Below are 24501 nucleotides of genomic sequence, written 5' to 3' on the forward strand. Positions count from 1 at the left end.
GTACAGTATGTATGCATGTATGTATATGTATGTAGGCCTATGTATGTGTTTGTTTGTTTCTTTGTTTCTTTGTTTCTTTGTTTCTTTGTTTCTTTGTTTTGGTAAACAGACTAATTGTTAATTTGTTAAATGTGTTAAATTTGTAATAAAAACAGCCTATATATTTTAACAGAAAATCTAGACTGAAGCTTTACTAAATTACTTCTTTCAACTTTGAAATTAATTCATTAATCAACGAATAATTATTTTAAATTAAATTACATTAAAACTCATTAAAATTCCGTTGTTAATTTGGCAAGCTTTAAAATTAATTTTGTCTGTCCCAGCTCTGTCAACCATGATTAAACTATTGTCTATGCTAGGTAGATGCAATGGCTTTAACGTTTGATAGCTATAGCTATTTAAAGCTGAGAAAACAGTGAATTTAATTGTACAAACAAATAATGTTTCACAAAAACAGATTAGACCGTCTGAGAAATTTTCTGAACATTAAAAACGACTACAAAAATAAAGTAAAATTTGAGTTTTATACTGAAGGAATGGTGACATTTGGCTGATTTCTTTCAAATTAAAAAGAAGGGTCTAACTGAGAATATTTAGTATATAAAGATCATCATTCTAGCTCATTCCTAAATAGATATATAAGTCTTGTTGCAACTGCCCCATGTTGTAACAGTCCCCACTCTACACATTGAACGACAGATAAGTAATATTATTTGAACATTACTGATTGAAATTGATAAGAACAATATCATCTGGCAATTGCTATATTAAACCCATTGGAATAAATATCATTTCATCAAATTCCATCACATTTGTTTCCTGACAACAAATCAATCTAAAAAAATTGGCACATGCACAGTTGGCTTTAAAAATCCTCACCATTTTATTTATTTATTCATTCATTCATTCATTCGTTCGTTCGTTTGTTTTTGTTTGTTTGTTTGTTTGTTAGTTAGTTTAAATAAATAAATAAATAAATAAATAGTTGCAAAATTGTATTCCCTTGCTAAATTCTTTGCTTAAATTTTGTTTAAATAAAATCATCTCCTTGGGGTCAAACCAGATCAGAATCCAATCTGAAGGTTAAGATATTTTTGCTATGCAAACAAAAGAGAGGTCCAAAATGAAGCCACCTAATGGAATTACAGTCTTTTACATTATATCAGCTGTTTGTTTTCTTTCTGGGTTTGCATGCCCGCAGAACCACACTTTTGAGAGGCTCTTTATAAACTTCCGTGCTGTGCTGTATGGTTTGGCAGCAAATTACACGGTTATTTGGGCCACAGAAAAGACTTCATTTCCCCAATTGATCCTGCCCGTACAGCCTTTCAGAATGAGTGAATTCAGCACAGCGTTACTCACATGGGCTTTAACTTTGATAGGGCTCACTCATAAACTTTCAGACAAACCAAAAGCGAACAGGAGCTCCATCTTTTTAGATTGTGCAGACGGAAGGCCTGGGGCCAGGTGTATCAGCCTCTCTGCCAAACCACACCGATGACCTGGAGATTAACATTACAGAAATTTCCGTGCTTTTTGACTTAAATAGTGCACTTTAGATTTTTCTTTTATTCAAATAATGATTTTACTTCTTGCTGCAGATCAAGAGATTATTACTGAGAATTTCCCCACAGGAATTTAATATTACATGAAAATTTACAAGCATTTCCATGAGACGTCGCACATTTTAACTTCTGTTTTTTGTATCTTTATGAGTCACGCTTGTGTTGTTTTTGCAGACAAAAATGAACGGAGGTCATAATTCCATAACACTTTTATTTTTATGAAATGAGCTATATTTCATTTAATTAATGTACTTGTTTGATATCTGATCATTCATTCATTCATTTTCTTGTCGGCTTAGTCCCTTTATTAATCCGGGGTCGCCACAGCGGAATGAACCACCAACTTATCCAGCAAGTTTTTACGCAGCAGATGCTCTTCCAGCCGCAACCCATCTCTGGGAAGCATTCACACTCACACTCATACACTACGGACAATTTAGCCTACCCAATTCACCTGTACCGCATGTCTTTGGACTGTGGGGGAAACCGGAGCACCCGGAGGAAACCCACGCGAATGCAGGGAGAACATGTAAACTCCACACAGAAATGCCAACTGAGCCGAGGCTCGAACCAGCGACCTTCTTGCTGTGATGCGACAGCACTACCTACTGCGCCACTGCTTCACCCTTGATCTCTAATCCTTTGAAGGAATTTTATTTTACTAAATCATTCACTTCCTAATTTCACATACAACTTTTTGTTGAAGTTAATGCAATATTTAAGCTAAATATTGAGTAAAGTACATGGCAGAGAGAGCTTAACGCACTGCAATTTAAGAAAGCACATGCAATTACAAAAAAACACCAGCAAATAAAGAAACAATCTTCATCAATTTGACAGCACACATGTTGCAAATTGGTCACAACACAAACAACTAAAGAAACGCGCAGTAGTAAAGGCCTAAGTATAGGCCTACTTAATGGTTCCATCAAGTGCTTTGAAACATCATTTTTCAATGTTTAGATGTAATTTCAACTGCAATCAGAAGACGTGGCAGGACATATTACAGAACTATGAGTGCATAGAACAGAATTAAACTCTAAAATGTAACTGTCTGTTACACGTTGTTCTGTGGCTGCCATTGCATTATCCAAGTGGATGCTGCACACTGGTTTTGGTGTTATGAGAACCCCCTCATGATTATGAAGCGCTTTGGGTGTATGGCCACATAAAATGACTATATAAATACACATTACGTGACATATAGAAATTTTAGATCTTACACATGTCATCAGCAAGCCCAGAAAACTTCTGCAACGTATTTCTGCAAATTGCTAAGCCTGAGATTTGCACTCATCGACATCAGAAAAATCTGTATTTATTTATGTAAATTATTTATTTGTATTTATGTCAGTTATTGAAAAATGTGTAACTGTTTGGATAATTGGTGTATATTACTATTTGCAAAGTAATATTCTCTCTTCTCAGTCTTTTAGTGGATGTGATATACAGTATGCGAGACCTGCTGTAGTTCCTATTCTTAAAATCATTCCACAGAAATGTGCAGATATATAAGCAGATTCTGTCTGACCATGGCCATCTGCAAACAAAATTGACAAACAGGACTAATATAATTACAGAACAGTTATGGTATACTTTCTTTGTGTGTGTAATAACAAAATAAGCAGCCAGTTGTATACTGCAAGTCTTTCAATTATAAAAATGGAAGTATGTCTGTTCTTTTTCCTTTTTCTTTTTTTTGCACTGGTCATTTAAAGCCATAGCGATGATGAACAGGAGCAGAAAAGAAATTCAAATGCTCACTTAACAGTGTGTGTGTGTGTGTGTGTGTCAACATTTTGATTTATACCTACAGCCCAGACATGCTTTTATTCAACATGTATTTGCAAAAGCCCAGTCTTTTATCCTTGATGGAATAAATGGGTGCAAATCAGTGTCGTCGATCTTACCGTGTGACATTCAGTCTGGCTCAGCCACTTCTTGGAAATCCAGCAGACTAAAGAGGGGAGCCCATAGAGGTAACACTGAGACCCTGCGCAGGCAATAAAAAACAGACCCTCTCCATCGTTAGAGCTTTGTTACCTCTCACTCTCGTGTCTGCAATCATTCAGTGATAAATTGGAAATAGATTCAAGATGATGCCATTGAAATCCAGCACAGGAGTTTCAATGTGGAGTCCAGGGACTCTCATGCTGAGGACCCAAAGGGGATGGAAGTCTGCAGACAATCTAAGAAAGAAAGACAAACTTATATTTAACATTACATTTAAAAGTTGAAAAAATACATTTTAACAATATTTCTTCTTAAATATTACATTTGTAAATTATTATTTTTTTAAATAGATGTTTTTAAGGGGGTACGGTGGCTCAGTGGTTAGCACAGTCAACTCACAGCAAGAAGGTCACTGGTTTGAGTCCCCGCTGGATCAGTCGGCATTTGTGTGTGGAGTTTGCTTGTTTTCACTGTGTTGATGTGGGTTTCCTCCAGGTGCTCCGGTTTCACTTTCAGTCCAAAGACATGCACTATAGGTGACTTGGGTAAACTAAATTGGCCGTAGTGTATGTGTGTATGTGTGAATGGGTGATTTCCTAATACTGGGTTGTGGCTGGAAGGGAATCCTCTATGTAAAACATATGTTGGAATAGTTGGCGGTTCATTCTGCTAATTATAATATTTTTACAATATTTCTTCTTTAATATTGCATTTTTAACTATTTATTTCTTAAATATTACATTAGCAGATTTTAGATTTTTTAAATATTATAATAAATTTATTTTATTTTTTTTACAACCATGTTGATTTTGAACTTTTGATCTTTACACCAAGTAAATTATTTTCATATTATTTAATAATTAGATTTTTCCTTCAGTATACACCCAGCAGGCACAGGGCGTTAACATGATGCCTGATTGATGTTTTACCCCAACATCATGGGACATTGCATTTTTGTTTGGAGATGAAAATCGGGTTGCCGTCAGCTCAGAACTCAACGTCAGGCTGACGCCAATGTCGAACATCGGACAGACATTGCATTTTAGTTAATTTCCAACATAAACTAAAAACAACAAAACACCAATGTGTAATGTGGTACAGCTTGACGTTGTGTGGACATTACCAATATGACGTCTGTCAGATGTTGGATTTTGGTTGCTATCCCTGAGGAATAAATGTCAGTATTTGACATCAATATAATGTTAGTTTAAGATGTTGGCTCGCCGTTGGATTTTGGTCACTTTCCAATACAACCGAAAATCAACAATATTCATTCATTTTCTTTTCAGCTTGGTCCCTTAATTACCCTAGGGTTGCCACAGCAGAATGAACCGCTGACTTATCCAGCATAAGTTTTATGCAGCGGATGCACTTCCAGCTGAAACCCATCACTGGGAAACATCCATAAACACTCATTCACACACATACACTACGTACAGTTTAGCTTACCCATTTTACCTATAGGGAATGTCTTTGGACTGTGGGGGAAATCGAAGCACATGGAGGAAACCTACGCAATCATGGGGAGAGCATGTAAACTCCACACAGAAACGCCAACTGACCCAGCCTAGGCTTGTACCAGCGATCTTCTTGCTGTGAGGTGATAGTGCTACCCACTGCCCACCGTGATGCATTAACAACATTTCAACGCCATTTAACATCGTTAGTGGACATCAAAATAACATTGTCTTTAGACGCTGGCAACCTAAAACTAATCTAATAGTAATTTCTTATGACATTGTGTGTCTGCTCTGCAGTGCAGTGTCTTTTTAACAGAATATCAGTGTTATTTAATGCATTTTAAATTTCACACATACAAACAAAACAAAAGTAGTGTGTAATACATACAACTTTACTTTTGCTTTTTTATTTTTCCCTTACATTATTTTTCTGCACAAAAAAAAAGCAATGCAGTGACAGTTTATAGTATGTACAAAAAACCATTGGGCATAGACCAAGGCAAATTTGATGACAATAAAAACAAGAGTACAGTCAACTGGTTGTGATTTAACAGATTAAAACATTTAAAAACAGCAATATTTAAGAATAAGGTCAGAATTAGTGTTGTTTCTTGTTTACATAAACACATCTGATTCACTGAGTGATGACAAAGTCACAGTACTCTCTGCTTGCATTAAATATACAGGGTGGGCCATTTATATGGATACACCTTAATAAAATGGGAATGGTTGATGATATTAACGTCCTGTTTGTGACATTAGTATATGTGAGAGAGCAAACTTTTCACCACATCTTGCACCTTCACACCATAGATAATTGCCTTCAGATGACCCCAAAGTTAAAAGTTTAAGGGGGTCAGATCAGGAGACCTTAGGGGGCCATTCAACTAGCCCACGACGACCAATCCACTTTACAGGTAACTGTTCATCTAGGAATGCTTGAACTTTACACCCATAATGTGGTGGTGCACCATCTAGCTGGAAAAACTCAGGGAACATGCCAACTTCAGTGCATAAAGAGGGAAACACATCATCATGTAGCAATTTCAAATATCCACTGGCCTTGAAGTTTCCATTGATGAAGAATGGTCCCACTATCTTTGTGTATCTATGGTGTGATGATACAAGATTTGCAGCACCTGAAACTACGGATACTAGAAGCCTGTGCTGGCATTTCTCCTGCGGTGTTGCTATCAGTGTGTGAAGAGTGGAAGAAGAGGGTTGCATTGACAATCCAACACAATGGCCAGTACATTGAACACATTTTATAAGTGGTCAAAAACGTATAAATAACTCATGAAAGAATAAAGTTACGTTAAAACCAAGCACATCATTGTTTTTCATGTGAAATTCCCAATAAGTTTGATGTGTCAAATGACCCTCTTCCTATTGAAAAAACAAAAGATGGATCCAAGATGGCCGACTTCAAAATGGCCACCATGGTCACCACCCATCTTGAAAAGTTTGCCCCCTCACATATATTAACCCCTTCAGACCCTGCGTCCATTACAATAGAAATCACATGACATCCCATTTTTCTGAAATTTGGAACATAATTCAGGTCTGAAAGGGCTAATGTTCCACAAACAGGACGCTAATATCACCAACCATTCCCATTTTATTAAAGTGTATCCATATATCTGATAAGTTTAATTTCCTGCAGACCCCAAAATCACTTTTTTATAATCACCCATTTAACTCCCTTTATTTCAGGAAAACATCTTACAATCATCTAATTTTGTTGAACATGCATCACATTATTAAAATTGTTGGGAAACATAAGCACAAAACTACAACAGCACATTGATGAGACAAAAACTAATTTCATTTCATCCCTCATTTCCTACTGGACAACGATAAGAAAAAATAAGGAAAAGCAAATGGAGAAAGTAGCCTAAAGAACACGAAAAAAGTAGATCTTTACTTGTAATCCATTGCACGCTCTCATTAACTTTGGCTAATTGCTGTTGGTTTTTTCACAATGAGGCGGTGCAGCAGAGCTTCCTTCAAACATAAACAGCGAGAGCCTGTGGTCAGAAGCACCTGTCAGCTCCTGCAGCTCTCTGTGCCTTTGACTCAGCCTCGGCATAATAAACAAAGGCGGCGTCTGGAACAGTGATGCTGATTGAGCTGAAGCGGGAACGCGCCGCACAAGATTTACGAGGAGCAGCTCTGTCTTCAAGCAGGAGGCTGTGATTGCATCCGTCCACAGCTCACTCTCCACTCTCAAAACAGGCCATTAGAGAGGGGAAATCAGGCCTGAGCGGGAATACACATTAGCTATGGGCGATAAAGGGCACAGACCTACTGGAGTTAAGGCCAGTTCAAATACGCATTTCTCGTGATGCTATTTAATCGTTTTTTCCGAGCAAGTAAGCCAGATTTTTTTGAGGCTGTTATGCTGTTACTTAAACAAGCAAAAAAATATTAGTATGCCAGAATTAAGTGAGTTTTTTCTTAAAACAAGCTAACTAATCTACCAACAGGGTAAGCAAAACAACCTTATTTCAAAGTAAAAACAAGACTTTTTTTGCTTCCCTATTGTCAGATTATTTTTGCTTATTATTGACTCATTTTTTACTTTTCTTTTAGCAATGTTTTTTTTTTACATCAGAGCTCACTTACCACAGCATTTTAAAATCATAATTTCAAGTTAAACTCTTAATTTTAACATTGCTTTTCTGTGTAAATATTCACTACAGTATAGGATTGATTATCTTTTGTTGAGTCTCGAATTTTACCATTTAAAAAAAAGATGCAGTATAAATGCAGCAAGTTGCAGTTAAAAAAAATTCAGCTTTTATACACAGGTCAGCTTTATTAGAAGCATTTATACTTTTTTATACATTTTTCAAGGTAATGTTTTCTACTGTCCTCTAATTCCTCCTGTATTTACATAATAATGCACTAAATGTTTTTTGCTTTTGCCTCAATGCCTTTTTTTGGCCTTAAAGCCTTTAATTTTTGCCTTAAGCTTTTTTGAACACGTTTAGGGTACAAACAATATTCTCATTATGATCCAGTTCACATGGATCCATGAAAATAACTAGAATTATCCATGCCAGGCCAGTAGTAAACGATGTTGCTTAAAAAAAAACTATGCATCTGCACACATTCAGTCAAGTAGTTCAGCATTGTTGTGAAACGTGTCATGAATTAGTCCAGTTTTTTATTTTTATTTTGTACTGTCTTCTGAGCTCCACTTTTAATTTAAAAAAATTCTTTAAAAACAAAACATCTGAATTTGGAAGTAATTGAGTAATTTTTGTATTGCTTTTGGCCTCCTTATGAGAATAAGTCTGGTACAGAGTAGAACATTATAATGTTTAGTTTTGTCAGGTTGTCTTCAACATATGCTGAGGTAAGAGCATTTAAACTAACATGATGATTTCTACAGTGGTATGACCTCACATTTATTAAAAGACTAGGGGATTTTGGTTTCTTGGTTCATAAGCCCTTTAAGTACTCATCTGGGGTCCGTTCTTTGTACATGGATTACTCAATTTGCTGGAATTGGTTACTGATGATTTGACAATCTAGGATCGTTTCATTCTTCAAAACTAATCAGAGAGTTGTGGTCATAGCAACAGATCAGGTAGCTCAAACCTGCGCAGGAGCAGGCTTCTACCTATAAAGAGGATTAGATTTGGTTATCTCAAGCAAAGGTGATACTGAATGTATCACCTTTAGTATGTACCGAATGCTGATATTTTTTTACAGTATAGTAATCTATAGGTTATACAAAAAATTATCTACACTTCGAAATAAAAGGACAAAAAGTGTAATGGCACCTAACATTTATTGATATGAACTTTTTAAATACAAACACAAACTATTTCAACATACTGACCCATTTTATTAAAATTTTTGTATGATAATGGACATGGTCAATATTCTTTTTTTGCTTCGCAAACGTTCTAGACACCTGTACCAATATCAAAATGCTTTGTTGATGCAAAATTAAATAGGCAGTTATGCCTAACGCCACAGGATTAAGAAACTTGAATAGGCCTAGGCTACAATAATAAAGACAATCCACTCTAAAAGTAAAACTAAATAAATTGCTAAATACTTTTGACACATTAAAGTGTAAATCCTGGAGTGTTATTGTGAATCATATTTAACAAACAATTAACTACAAAGCAATAATTTCCTCACATAGATTAAATATTAATCAGGTGATGTTATTATGCTGCTGTGCCATCGACTAATCGCTGCATTGCTGATCATGATTGAGGATCAATAGATCTGTCCTTCTCCTCACACGCAGTGATCTGATTCGCGAACTTGTTTAAAGAGCCAAATTAGCAAGAGATCAGTTATCAAGATTAAAAGATCTGTAAAATCATCTTAGATTATTAAATTAAGATACAAAAAACAGACCTTAGGCCTACAGACTAAAGAAATAATATAAATTCCGTGATTAGTTCTGTAGTTCATACAGAGAAAATAACGTATTGTTTTCAACAAACTTTCACTTGTTTTCGAAAGGGTGTTTTCAGGCCCCAAAATGAAGTTGTAATGCAATGGAATGGATAGAAATAGTTCACTCAAAAATTTAAATAACCCAGTGACCTCAAGATAACCTAATATGAAATATATGCCCTAAGTGCATACGACTTTCTTCTTTTAGACATATACAATAAGACTTATGTTAAACATAACCGGACTCCTCAGAGTTTATAAATGGCATGGTATTCAGGGTTTCGAAGTCCAATAAAGTGCAACCATCTACCCACATGACTCTAGGAGGGTTAATAACTTTAAAAAAACTGCATATGCTGGCAAAGAACTGTAGGTTTTGATGCTGGCTTAAGCTAGCTCTTTGCTGGTGATATGCTGGTTAGGACCAGCAAAGAACCAGCAAGAAACAGTACCATCAAAGAACCAGCAAAAACCAGCTAGACCAGAAAATAACAGCATCAAAACTTTAAAAGCATACGAAAGGCCTCCTGAATTAAAGAAATGAGTTAGTGTAAGAAAAATGTCTTACTAGTTGTAGTTAAACCGTTTATGGTTTTCCAACATACGGAGCTCATCTTCTTCTCAAAGTTACACGCAATATAAAGAGTCGATATGATTTCTAACAGTGCAACCACGTCACCTGATTCACAAATCATGTTGAATGACATAAAATATCATCATTTATATATCTACGAGAGCGCACTACAGATTTATAGTCAAAGAGAATCAGAATTTGTGCAGTAAAGTACTGTACCTGGACCTCCAGCTTCAACAGCGGACATTCCCATTACCACACAGGGATGGAAGTCAACAGCAGTTCAGCACAGTTAAGTACAGTTCAACAACTCCGTAAAACTCTACGAGCAGCCTGGAGCGTGAGCGACTTTGGTCACAGTAACGAACACCTGCAAAATCTGTCAGATAGTCGTAAAAAGGAAAAATCAGCAGGAGTAGATGGAGTGAGATAGACTAATATGAAGAAAGGCCCACCATGCTACTCTTCCCAGCTGTTTCCTTGTTCATGTGAGCAGATTCAAAACTGCAGATAAAGCTCTATAACAGTGAGATTGACTTGAGAAGAACAAGAAAGCGGATGACCTGTCATAAGCAATGAAGATTTGACAGAACGCAAACTCCACATCATCCAAAATTGGACTTGCAATCTTTCGGCGTGAACAAATCAGCTACATCTCATCCCAGACTCAATTCTAAATGCTACCGTTATTTGCTCATTATGAATAATAGCCCGTTTTATAGGGTGTTTGCACAGGCAGCTGTACAAGTTTGCGAGCGTGTGTTAATGTGTGTGCGTGCGCGAGCCAAAAGCGAAAATGCTTAAAGCCTTACAATGGTTTGATAGGCCAGACAGGCAGACACATTGAGGCAATTCAATGCCAAAGTCAACCTCGCTTCATTTTCAGGAGCAGACGGAGAAAGGCCTTGGTGCATCAGTGTGTTTATGAAGCGTTGTGTGATGGGATTCGCGGCTGCATTGCGCTCACCTCTTCTTAGTTTAGCACGAGAAAAGCTCCAGGACTGTCAAAATGGCTAGGATGGTTTAAGGAGAATGGCTTGTTGATTTATGACAGAAATTCATATTGCAATAACAGGTTGTTAAACAGGCGGGGTTGGAGAAATTTACTGACCAAGTATGTCTCTGCACCTGTTATTATTTTTTTATTCATATTGGCTATAATGTTTGCTCACATGCATGCATTTTTTTTTCTAAGGTTCTTAAATAAAAAAAGTTACCTTTTCCAAAAAAAAAAAAAAAAAACACCAAAAGCTAATAACTGAACCCCACAATATATATATATTTTTAAATATTGTTTCAGTAATAAAAGTTATACAATTAGTTTTTAATTGGTTTATTTTTATTGCAGTATTTAATATCATTTTTTTTTTATTTAGTTTTTTGGTTTCATTTTATCTTGATGGTCTCTTTATCGTGCTTTGCTGAATTTAAGTTACATTGCATCTACATGCCAACTAATTCCCATTAAATTATAAGTAGACTGTTAGGTTGGGGTTAGGGTTAGTGTAAGTTGACATGTACTTGCTAAGTTTATTAAGTAGTTAAATGGGTGAAGTAGTCTGTCGAAAAAGCAGTAACAGCAGATATTAAGCAGACATTCCTTCATTCATTTTCCTTTGGCTTGGTCCCTTTATTCATCAGGGGTTGCCACAACGGAATGAACCACCAACTTATCCAGCATATGTTTTATGCAGTGGATGTCGTTCCAGCTGCTACATAGTGCTAGAAAGCATCCATACACACTGGGGGGGCACAAAGTAACACGTTTTGGTTTTGGCCAAATAATGAACAAAGTAAAGGGGTTAGACAAACCATATTTTTCTCCTACAATTGAGCACTGGTTGTATGACTGCCAGACCAATGGTTTCTGTGCAGTATTGCCAAAAGTGCCAGGAGTAAAAATTTTACTATTTACCCTACCTGCCGGACAAGTTGTAGCAGACAGAGGCTTTGGTGTTAAATGTGCACAAAAAGCCAGATTTCACACACTTAATTTTAATTCAGTTTACTTTAAATACTATACTTTCTCAGTATTTAACTCAATTTTATGTTTGTTTTTTATGTCAATTGTATGTTTTACATAACTCGTGTTTTATTTCGTGATTTATTTATCTGTTGGATAAACACATTTGGATTTATTTGCATTATTAGCCATTATTAATGCATTTCTTTGCAGTATTGGCAATAAAAAAACATTTCTATTAAAAATATTTTCTATTAAAAAACATTTTTTTATGAAAAAAATTCTCAACATTACACTCAAAATTGAAAAATTGTTAAGTTCATTTAATTGGTGTCCAACAATGTGTGGCTTATTTGTAACACCCTGTTACAGCACCACGCTGTGTCCTGTTTTCCTCAAAACTGGCTTGCAGTCACTGTGTGCTTATTATATCTTTTAAAATGGTTCCATCTACTAGCCTAGGAGACAGTAATCACAACAACATAATACTTTACTTGCATACTTCCACAGATTTTTTAATTATAAATAAATTAATTTAAATAAAAAAATATTGACTGTAATAACTCCGGGTGCTCCGGTTTCCCCCCACAATTCCAAAGACATGCGTTATAGGTGAATTAGGTAAGCTAAAAATTGTCCGTAGAGTATGTGTGTGAATGAGTGTGCATGGGTGTTTCCCAGTGATGAGTTGCAGCTGGAAGGGCATCCGCTGCATAAAACAAATGTTGAATAATTTGGAAAATCATTTCGCTGTGGCGACCCTAGATTAATAAAGGGAATAAGCCGAAAAGAAAATGAATGACTGTAATAAAAAATACTTTTATGCTGCAAAAATGGTTTCTTCTGTGTTTTTCATCCATATTTTGCCAAACTTTTTCAATTATTGGCAGGAAGACGTCTGCTGACACTGTGGTGAAAACCTCAGAGCCATGCCATGGTTAACCCTGAGCAAAACCTTAAAACTCTGTCTTACAAATTACCCCGCTTTACTTTGTGCACCGCACCCCCCTACACTACAGACAATTCAGTTTATTCAATTCACCTATTCATACCACACGTCTTTGGACTGTGGGGGAGCACCTGGAGGAAACCCATGTGAACATGGGGAGGATTAAATCAATACTCAAATGAGAAGTATTTGGCATGCAGTTGCAATGTAAATTTTAGTCAACAAAATGTGCAATAAAGACCATCAAAATAAAGTCTTACCATTTTTATAATATACAGTTGAAGCCAGAATTATTAGCCCCCCTTTGATTTTTTTTCTTTTTAAAATATTTCCTAAATGATGTTTAACAAAGAAAGAACATTTTCACAGTATGTCTGACAATATTTTTTCTTCTGGAGAAAGTCTTATTTGTTTTTATTTCAGCTAAAATAAAAGTAGATTTAAATTTCATTCATTCATTCATTTTCTTTTTGGTTTCGTCACATAATAATCTGGGGTCGCCAGAGCGGTATGAAGTGCCAACTTATTAAGCATATGCTTTACGCAGCGGATGCCCTTCCAAATGCAACCCATCTCTGGGAAACATCCATACACACTCATACACTTCGGACAATTTAGTCCATCCAATTCTCCTGTACCGCTTGTCTTTGGACTTTGGAGAACATGCAAACTCCACACAGAAATGCCAACTGACCCAGCTGAGGCTCGAACCAGTGACCTTCTTGCTGTGAGGCGACAGCACTATCTACTGCGCCACCGTGTCACCTCCTAATTTATGATAATATATACTAATTTATACATATTTTTTACAGTGGGGAAACGGGTAAAAATACAGAGACTAAAAAAGTGAAAGTTGTTATTATTGCACAGGTGTGACCAGCCTAAGGCTCACCTGTGCAATAATCATTTGGTCTAATGAGCATCTTGATATGGCACAAGTGAGGTGGATGTATTATCTCAGCAAAGAAAAATTGATCAATTACACAAACGTGTGAACAATATTTGAGAAAAATGGTCCTTTTGTGTAGGTCAGATCATAAAAAAAAGAGGGAGCAAAAATAAAAGTGTCGTGTTTATAGTTTTAAACAGTGTCCTTACGGATAATACCTTACCCATTACTGACTTCCAAAGGGCATTATCAACTGGCATGTTTTAGGATAATTTTCTGTAAATATTTGTAGTCACACTCTCAGTAATACACTTACACTTTCAAGATTATTACGGAAACATTTTAAACAAATTATTTGTCACATTTTGCGATCCAAAATCACAAGTGGCAGATGAAAGAAGAAATTTAAATTTAAACTATTAAAAATATGAATAAAATGTACTTTTTTATTTTAAAGGTTAAAAATTGTTGGATAAAAGATCAATGTCCCATAATGCATTTCAAAAGCATAAATAAATGAGGGAAAATAAAAAAGAAAAACATTAAATATGGCAAACTGCTAATTTACGGATATTTTTTACAGCAGGGAAAAGGGTAAAAATGGAGAAACAAAAAATTCCTCAGAATTTCCCTTTAGATTTTACATACGCTTTAAGAACCTGTCCTTCATCTTTCTGCAGTTTTTCTTGCTCTAAAATAACAGTCATAACTTTCATGTCCACAGTATATACAACAAACACAAACTTGAGATCTCGAACCCAAGCCAGCACTTCCACAGGGCACAACGAAAGGTAAACACATTACAAATCACCGCACAGGGTGTTCGTAAAAGAGCCACACTATAAAATGGGGGCAATAAAGTCAATTATTTCTGCACTAAACTTTCTCCCTCTGCTGAGAAAACAACATCAGATACGACAAAATGTTTTCTCTGTAACAATGAATATCAGCGCTCCGGCCTGGTCTGCTTTCAAACCTACAATTGTGGCTTTCGTGTGATGTGTGCGCTTGTCAAGCTGCTGTGTGCCTGTGCTTTCTTTGGAGCATGAGTCTGATTCTCAAATATAGATGTTAAAAGGAGATTTATGAATATATGGATTCATGGTTAAACAACCAATAATAGCTCTTTGTGATAGTAGCACATACTGGAGAGGCTTTTCTGGGCATTGTTTGTTTCTTTAATGTTTTTCATCGGCCTTCCACAAAACCCCAATTCCACAGACTACATCAAGGAGAGCTTTTACCAGAACTTTAGAGATCAGATGGAATAAGCTGATCAAGCAACCTCAAATCATGTCTTTGAGGAAATCGTATAATCATAAATTAAATATTTACATCCATTTGGGAAGACGGATGAACACATAGGAACATTTGGACTTCTTCTCATGCCAGTTTGCACAGACAAGCAACATCACAAACTGACTTTTTTGCCCAAAAGTACTTGCCAAATCTGTCAAAATGAAGACCCTAATAGTAGGGTTTAAGTGATGTAGTGCACATTAAAAACATCAGTGTCTTAGGAGCTCATAACTTAACTCAAGCCAGATCATACCAGTGTTGCCAACTATTTTCAATGCAAAGACACTAAGCTCTACCCGAAAAGTTGTAAATTACACCATATGTCAATTTGTATATTACTGATATCATCACGTCCAACTGTTTCTGTTTGTTTAACAGCCTATGGTTAATAAAGGGGTATTTATTTGCACTACACTTGCATGTCAATTTAACTATTCATTCTCTCACAGCAAACTAATGGTAAGAAGGGTTATGTATATTGACGCATACGTCGTCTGTCTTGGTCACCAGCGATCCAGCCTGTGCAGATCACTAACGCAATACTGATCCACCATAACATGAATTACATATCCAGTCATGCACCGCTCACTTGCACCTGTTTTTCATTCAGTTGATTACACACACTCACGGCTGGGAGCAACTAATGAACTGATTAGATGGAGTTTAAATACAGCGCGCACACACATCTCTAGGCTGAGTCTTGTTTATCTGTCTAGTTAAAATTACGACAAGTTTTCCTAGCCCTGTCTTTCCATTGGCCACCTTAGCTTTGTTTGTTTGTTTAATTGTTTGTGTTGTTAGCCGCCTGGATCGACCACTCGCCTGCTTATTGACCTTTCTTCTTGATTTGCCTGCATGTTACCGTTTGCTCCTGATTGTGATCATTGGCTGCCTGACCATTCTCTTTATAATAAATCAAGCATTTAGGTCTGCAACTCAGTTGTCAGCGTCTCCCTTGTGACACCATCAAACTAATGTCATCAAAGAAGAACAGGCACTCCAAATGTAAAGCAAATGGTCACACTAATTTAAGATTACCAAACTTATTTTTCTTTGAGTGGATTAACTTGGATTAAGGTTCACCTAAAAAAATAATAATGTGCACTAGCAAAATAAACTGTGCAAATTTTGATTTCGCACAAAATCTGACCATTTGCTCACACTCTGGAATGGCATTTAGGGCAATATATGGTTAGCCATGTCCTAAGACCATTATTTTGCTGTGAGTGAAAGAGAAGAGGAGGAGCGCAAAAAATAAAACCCCATCCCCAACAAAACATTGTTAAAACAATTACAATATTTGGAAACACTTTTGGTCCATGTGAGAATTAGTAGACTGTCTGCTCAATATCTGTTGATACTGCTCCTTCAACAGACTTTTAACCGACTATAAGAAACTTTGCAAGTACATGTCAACTTAAACTAACCCTAACTCTAACCCCAACCCTAACAGTCAACTTATAATTTAATAAGAATTGGTTGGCATGTGGATGCAATGTAACTTAAATTCAACAAAAGGACCATCAATATTAGTGAGACCCAATATTATTTCAGGCATCACTATAGCCAACCAGCACTTCTACTTTCCAAATAATATATTGCAGCAAATATACAATTTTATTTGAAAAAAATTATGCTTGCTTTATTTTCTTTTATTGTTGTTTGAATTATCCTTGAGTTCAGATTACATGCATTTTCTGGCCACATTTTGACACATCTGGTATAAAGACTCTTTAACATTTTGAGAAAGTTATATAAATGTTGAGAACTATATTTTCATATGATGTTTAAATGTTAACATTCACATATTTGTAATTTCCCTAATGTACTTGATTATAAGCTGTTTGACTTCTGGTGGACCATTTAGGGTTAGCAGAATAAGTTGACATACTTACATATTTACTTTTAGACAGTAGATTATGGCAATGGACCAACAAAATAAAGCATTATACTGTATAATAAACAGACAGACTACTAATCTACAACTATTATACAACTACTGCTACTAATATATACAATCATTTGATGTAGTTGCAGTTTCTCATATTCAAAAGAATGTCTAAAAGGAACGATCAGCCAACTGCTTTCATGCAAAAGATTTAGGTAAGTTCTATGTTTATTAGATTCGTTCATTATTTTCAGTCTTCTGACTTTTTAGATCCCCCCATCCCCCAAATCATCATCTTAATCCACACTACATATGCCTTGGTTTTCCCGGCTCTTTAACCAAAGACGGCTCCCCAGCGTCCGATCGTACACCCACACCTCCCCTCTCCTGCTGATAACTGGTGCGTCTACCATTTCAAAGGCATGTTTGAGCTGAAGCGCAGATCTTAATGCTCTTTCCTCTTTCTCTCTCTCTCCTTCACGGTGTAATTATTATTTTGAAAGTGCGGTCTGGGGAGGCACAGTCTATGGCAGTAATGTGCCGGGTGTTTTAATACAGCTTGACTTCTGTTTTATAAACTCTGCGGGCAAACATCACAGGCTCTCGGGTTCTTTCTCTCCCTTTCTCCCCTGCCCTCCTGTCTGGATGAACACACACAGATGTGCCACTCTGTTTCTCTCCAGCATGTGTGCCTTGTGGTGTCGGGCTGTTTGTCTAACACGGTCATTGGTTAAAAGTTTAGGACCTAATAGGCCCGACGCTGCCACCGCTCTTGTAATTTAGTGGGGGGAAAAGATAGAGAGGAAAATAGAGAACAGAGAATGAGACCTGGAAGGAATGAGGAACCCATGACATGGAGAAAAAACAGAGCTCTGAAACAGTGATATCCCGCTATGGCACCATGGAAAAGCACTTAAAGTCACCGAAGACAGCGCTGATGTTTCCTCAGATCACAAACGCTGCCATGCTCGCTAAAAACGGAGGCTTGATCAAAGAAAAGCTCTCGATTTGTACCTCTTTTCCGTACCTCAGGCGTCTGCAGATGCCAGACACAAGCTGAGAAGGGCAAGCCTTGGAGGAATGGTAACTTGAAGGGCAGGTCTCTGGGGTTCAATCTTTTTTTTCTTGTTCTTGTTGGCCAGACGCCAAATAGGGACACTGAGTCAAGATCTCCAGCTAGTATCTACTCATCCTTCAGTTAGACGATGATGTGTTCACAGACAATGCAGGACAAATCTGAAGAAAAAAATATTATATGATTAAATTGATCAAAATACAACAATAAGGTTGCAATTGTTGCCAATTTGGTTAAGTAAATTAGCTGTTTCACACGTTTAAGCATTTATTAACCTTGGAGTAAGAAAGTAAAGTAAGTTAAGGTTTATTTATATAGCAGCTATTACAGACAAAAAGTGCTTTACAAGAAAAGAAAACCACAAAACATGTAAAAGATACCAACAAAAGAAACCATAATAAAACTATTAAAAATGCAAGAACAGAAACACCAATGTAAAGCCAGCTCACCGTACTGTTAATTAAAAGCTAAAGTCGTTAATGTTTTTTTTAGGTTTTAAGTAAAACTGATCCCAGAGTTATCAGTGCTGGGGGAGAGAGTTCCAGAGCCTTGGGGCCACAACACAGAAGGCACCTTGAGTTTTAAGATGTGTTCTGGCTACAAGGTGTTTGCAAGAGGACCTCAGAGACCGGCCGCAGGAGTAATTATGTAAAAGATCTTGAATATAAAGGGGGACCTGACCATGCTGAGATCTATATGTAATTACCAGAATCTAAACATTTACTCAAAAACTAATAGGAAGCCAATGAAGAGCATTAAGCACCGTAATGTGCAACCTCTTACAGGTGTTGGTTAAAAGCCTCATAGCTGCATTCTGCACCACTTGCAAACGCTCTATAGAAGATTTGTTCAGACAAGCGTACAGAACATTACAGTAGTCCAAATGTGAAGAGATAAATGCATGGACAAGCATTTCCATCTCTTCCTTTGAAACAATATTTCTGATTCTGATGTTCTGCAGATGGAAAAAGCATGTACGAACAACAGTCTTAACGTGATTGCATTATGCTGTGCAATAATTCTTGCATAACTGAAGTTCACCCTACTGATGACAATGTTGTTAAATCTATTCCAGTTCACATAGATGAATGAAAATTTGTTTAAAATGCTTCTCTATTAAACATGTCATGCAGATCAGTGGTTTGTAGTCATCAAGTACTAGTGCATACCTACAGACTGAACATCTAATACATCCATTAATACTGTAGGTGCACAAAGTCACTGTTTTCACAAAATAGCCTTTTTGCAACATTTGGTTACTGTGACCAGCCTAAGGCTCACCTGTGCAATAATCATTCTGTCTAATCAGCAATTTGATAAGACACACACGTGAGGTGGATGTATTATCTTTGTAAAGGAGCTTGCTCAATACAGATTTAGACAAATGTGTGTAAACAATGTTTAAGAGAAATAGACCTTTTGTATGGGTCAGCTCATTGAAAATGGGAACAAAAACAAAAGTGTTGTATTATTATTTTTAACAGTGTCCTTACGGATAATACATTAGCTATTACTGGCTTTAAAATGTCATCAACTTATCAACTGGCATGGTTTGTGCTAATTTTCTGTAAAGATTTGTAGAAATTTGGAGTCACACTCTTAGTAATACATTTATTAATTGTGAAAGGGAAGCCTGTTTCCGGATAATTAAAGAAATTATTTGTTAAATTATGCGATCCAAAATCTCAACTAGCAGATAAAAGCTGAAATTAAACGAAAAAAAAAAAAAAATAGTCACACTTTATTTTGCTTTGAAGCAAGTGACCTGACTTAAATCAAATTAGCCAAATTACTTTGGAAAAAATAAGCACCATGTGCCTGAAAGAGTGAAAAACTGGAATTGAGTGGAAATTCTGTGGGCACAGATTTCATGTGGCTCTTATGACTTTATTTTCCCTTCAGTCAGATCAGATAGTGATGTGCGCAGCATCTGCCTCTCCAACCCTAATTAAACGCGAACGCTCTCGCATGTGCTTCACAGCACCTCACTTTAGAAAGGGATTTCTACACGCAGGCCAGGATTTACTGCTTTAGTGCTTCCAGGCTTCCGTCAGGAGCAAAAGCCTCTTTTATGTTGTGTTTGCGCTGATGGTGTGTTACATGAGTCATCTCATGGGTGACAAGCTTTAAAAGTTCTGAGCTGATGACAACCTGTTAGGGTTAAATATTGTTATGGGGAGGTTCATACACCCTTGAGGTATGAGCACATCATAGTGTTAAGGAGAGAGACCGGGTCATGCAGAAACCAGTCAGACACAAAACTCAAAGCCACAGTTTTGGTCTTTAGAGTGCAATACTGAAGCTTGTGAAGGTTGACAGTAAGAATATTTATCATTTTGATCATATCATATCATGGTGAAATGGATTTGGAAATTGTTTATTTGTATTTGTGCTGTGGAAAGCTTTAAATGTTACAATTCACTGTTTTTACATCAATGAATATCACATACAATAAATTTAGATTAGTTTCAAGAGTTCACACTCAGCTTATGATTGATAATAAGAGTGTTTGGCATGCTTTTTGGGAGAGAGCCCTGAGTTCAGAAGATTCTTGAGCCCGGGGCTCCCTCCCATTTCATTGGGAGAAAGAGGAGTCTGAGGGTGCTTTCACACCTAGACTTTTGTTTCGGAACCAGTCTCGTTTGCCTACTTAGCGCGGTTCATTTGGCATATGTGAATCCAGCAACCGCGCTTGGATCCGCGCCAAAACAATCTGTCCGAGATCACCTGAATAAGGTGGTCTCAGCTCGATTGAAACGGACTCTGGAGCGGATTGTTTGTAGTGAAAAAGCGTTACGATCCGAGCCTGGCTATATCACAGTGTTTTAATGGATATATAATAGGCATAAATGGCATTATAAAGAGAGAATTATGAGTAGGGCGGGAGGACATTCCAGACATTCCAAGTCTCTCGGAAGTTTCAGGAGTCTCTCGCAAATGCATAGAGACTCCCGGATGCCCCCAAACGAGTGATAATCTTCCAGTAATCGCGGGTCTCCCTCATGGTTCTCAAATACGTTGCGCACCCTTCTCATCCCAAAAGTATAATTTAAAGTGAATAAAGTAGTCTCTGTCTTCTATTCTTATATAAACTATGAAAAACCACAAAAGCGTTCCTTTTTCCCATTCATTCATATCACTGACGCATCATAAGAGCTAAAACTGTTTGCTCAGTTCAGTCACAGCTGGAGAAAGTAAAGCTCTGAATAAGTTGGCAAACCCAGATTCATACAATATTATAAGATGGTACTGTATACATCAAAAAGTATTTGTTTTTTTTTTCTGTGTAACCATTTGAAAAAAAAAAAAGTAATTTATAGTTGTCTAAAAAAAAAACAGTAAACTGAACATCACCCCAGACCATTTTCAGAGGCTGTCGAAAATTAACGCTAATAGTATTATACATTTTTCTTCATAAGATCTCAATGTACATGTACTGTAGGCCTCTATTCAGTAGGCATACTCTATAATACTTTTGTTTTGTCTTTTTTTACTTGCAAAAATACCAGTTGCCATGGAAAAACATCTTCTTTAATGATTTACTAAAAGAAAAGTCACATACTTTACATCTTAATTTAAAACAAATTCTGGCTTAACTATCCCCTTGATTGGGATGGTCTGTTCTAAGCAACCTCACTGCAAACCCTGATCCATTCACTTTTGATTTACAGTAGTGGCTAATTAGTGTATTCATTTGTTTATTAGTACATATTGGGAGGATTTGCTCATCCTCTAATGACCGTTGGGTTTATGAATGGGGTTTGGGACCATGCCTCCTTTTAAACATTTTACATTTTCATATGAATTTGAATGAATAAGAGATTTTTCAGACAATACATCAAAAAGTTGCATTTCTTCATGAGATTTGCCTGCATGGTCAAGTGGTAAACAAAAAAAAAAAATCATATTACAACTTATGTTTTAGTTAATGTGGCATTGCATTCTGGGAATTTGAGACTGGGTCCCATTAATCTCTGTTTGTTGTATAATATACAGTATACACCGACTTGCAATAAACCAAGCATTTACACCAAAACGAAAGAAAAAATTACATAGAAAGGTTTTATTGTAGCAACCCATTGATACCCTGTCACCAATGCATAGGCTCATTAATTTATTTGGTCCACTGCCTTTGCATCTGTGCTTGGTTCTCTAGTCCCCCTTTTAATTGAACAAAATATATTTACACATTTATACATATTCTGAATGTTTGTAAGTTAAAAAAAGCATTACTATAAAATGGTCGACTTCTTCTCTGGGGATTTGCAGTGGTTTACATTGTGTGCTCTTGAGCGTGTCATAAAACATGCAAAACTAGCCATGGTGTAGATTCCCATTCTTTATACTCGTCACAAGCAAGACTTTCAAGCAGTTTTTAGGAGTCAAAACACTCACATGTTTGTTTTTTGTGAATTGTGGGGACATTGCTTGGGAATAAGGAATTTTTATACTGTACAACATCTATTTTCTTACTCCAACAATATCCCTAAACCCAACACTCATAAAAACACATTTTGCAGTTTAACTTTCTCAAAATGAGCTTTCTGTTAGATTTATAAATCTTTTGAAAAATGAGAACATGTGGCATTTCCCTCGTAAGTCGTCCTCTCCTTGTAAAACCCCCTCACATACACACAAAACCCACTGCAATTATCCTATGAGTCTACAGTGGCTAATTTGTGCAAAGTATGTGTAATGTCAAAAATTGAGGAGCCTGCTAAACTAACAATTTGTGCCGAGGCTTGCTCTGTGTGTCAGTTTGTATGTGTGTGCATAACCTGCAGGATATTTGTTGGTTAATGATGATTGCGACGGTCACAGTTTCCTTCTGCATTGCCATGTCAAAGTCTGAGGAGAGACAGTCTTAGCCAGCCAACACTGTTCCCAATGATGATGATGCTGTGGAAGTCTGGAAAGCAGTCTTGAATCGTATATGCATTTATTTCTCACAGGTTTGACAAGACACAGTCCTGCAGTCTCCTAATCAAGCCTCTGAGCATTTCCATTGTGCAAATGCTTCCTCCAACTAGATGGGGAGAAATACAAATGAAAATTGTTAGTAAAAACTAGACACTATCATTTCAAATTTTGGGGTTGGGAAAGTAAAAAAAAAAGTTTAAGAAAGAAAAGAGTGGCTCAGTCGTTAGCACTGTCGCCTTACAACAAGAAGGTCACAGGTTTGAGTCCCGGTGTTCTATCAATTTGTCCTACCTTGTCAGATTATCCTAGTTCCCACTTAAAACGTTGATAGCACATTTTGATGATGCAATATGCCAGAGTAAATTTTTAATGTGGAGTAGCGTAAAGCTGTAATATTGCCCTAACCTAGCTAAACCCTAAACTAAACTTCAGAACCATTCAAATACAGTGTTGGTAGCATAATCAGGTAAAAAAAAGTCAGGACACCGGCTGGGCTAGGAGGCATTTCTGTTTGGAGTTTAGATGTTCTCCATGTGTTTATGAGGGTTTCCCCCAAAGTCCAAAGACATGCTGTATACTGTAAGTGAATATATCAGGGACTAAGCTGAAAGAAAATGAATGAATGAAAGACATCTCTTAGACCTTAGTAACAAACAAAAAAAATCTGTCCACCCAAAAGATCAATAATTTTCTATTTATTATATGCGTGCACTGTCATGTGCCACTTTAAATGACTGAAGCAATGAATCCTTAATGCAAAAAGGATTCTGATTGGCTGTCAACATTTTTATTGTTCATCAACTGGTTAAATTTTTTTTTTCTAAATTGTGATTCAAAAAGTGTTGTTCTTTTGTGTCTTTATCATTATAATAGTAACATTAACTCCATTTTTGTTTTATATTTCAAATGATTTCCACATTTGTACATTTATCAGTAATCATCCTTTGTGAAGATTGCCCATTTTGCTCCCCAAAGCTGCATTCATTTAGTTAATAACACTAAAGGAAGAAAGATTTCTAATGTGAAAAATTATTTTAATGTAATAATTATTTTCTATTTTACATATTGAAAATGATATATTAAAAAGTATTTTCTACATCGCATTTACATTCTCCTTCAGAAAACATGTCATATCCTACTTGCTGCCCTAAAACAGTAATTTCAGTAATTATAATTTTTTTTAATTTTTGGATAATTGTATATTCTTTCTTCTGGATTCTTCAATTAATAGAAAGTTCAAAGCCTATATACAACTGAAGTTGAAATTATTAGCCCCCCTGTTTATCTTCCCCCCAATCAGGTTAGGGTAATTAGGCAGGGTATTAATAAATAATAATAGTTAATTAATAACAGTTTGTTCTGTGGACTATTTAAAAAAATCTATCCTAAAGGGGCTAATCATTTTGACCTTAAAATGTTTGTCTAGCCAAAATAAAACAACTAAGACTTTCTCCAGAAGAAAAAATACTATCAGACATACTGTGAAAATGTGCTTGCTCTGTTAAACATCATTTGGAAAATATTTTAAAAAGAAAAAA

General features: G+C 36.3%; 1 protein-coding gene across 22 annotated transcripts in view; it reads right to left on the reverse strand.

Moving 5' to 3' along the window:
* The window catches only part of odad2 (outer dynein arm docking complex subunit 2), a 150318-nt gene that overhangs the window by 103368 nt on the left and 22449 nt on the right, over nt 1-24501 (reverse strand). For 5 of the 22 annotated variants that reach the window (XM_087276237.1, XM_087276257.1, XM_087276241.1 and 2 more), the window contains 4 exons: nt 22822-23069; nt 17996-18204; nt 10200-10359; nt 3479-3757 (listed from right to left, as the gene is read on the reverse strand). The gene's annotated coding sequence lies outside the window, so the exon portion shown is untranslated. Of the gene's footprint in view, nt 1-3478; nt 3758-10199; nt 10360-17982; nt 18664-19037; nt 23070-24501 lie in introns of all 22 variants that reach the window. The other 17 variants (XM_087276258.1, XM_087276238.1, XM_087276243.1 and 14 more) reach the window with 9 other exon arrangements.

This window comes from Danio rerio, chromosome 12 (genome assembly GCF_052040795.2).
Source record: "Danio rerio strain M-AB ecotype USA chromosome 12, GRCz13ab, whole genome shotgun sequence".
NCBI lineage: Eukaryota > Metazoa > Chordata > Actinopteri > Cypriniformes > Danionidae > Danio > Danio rerio.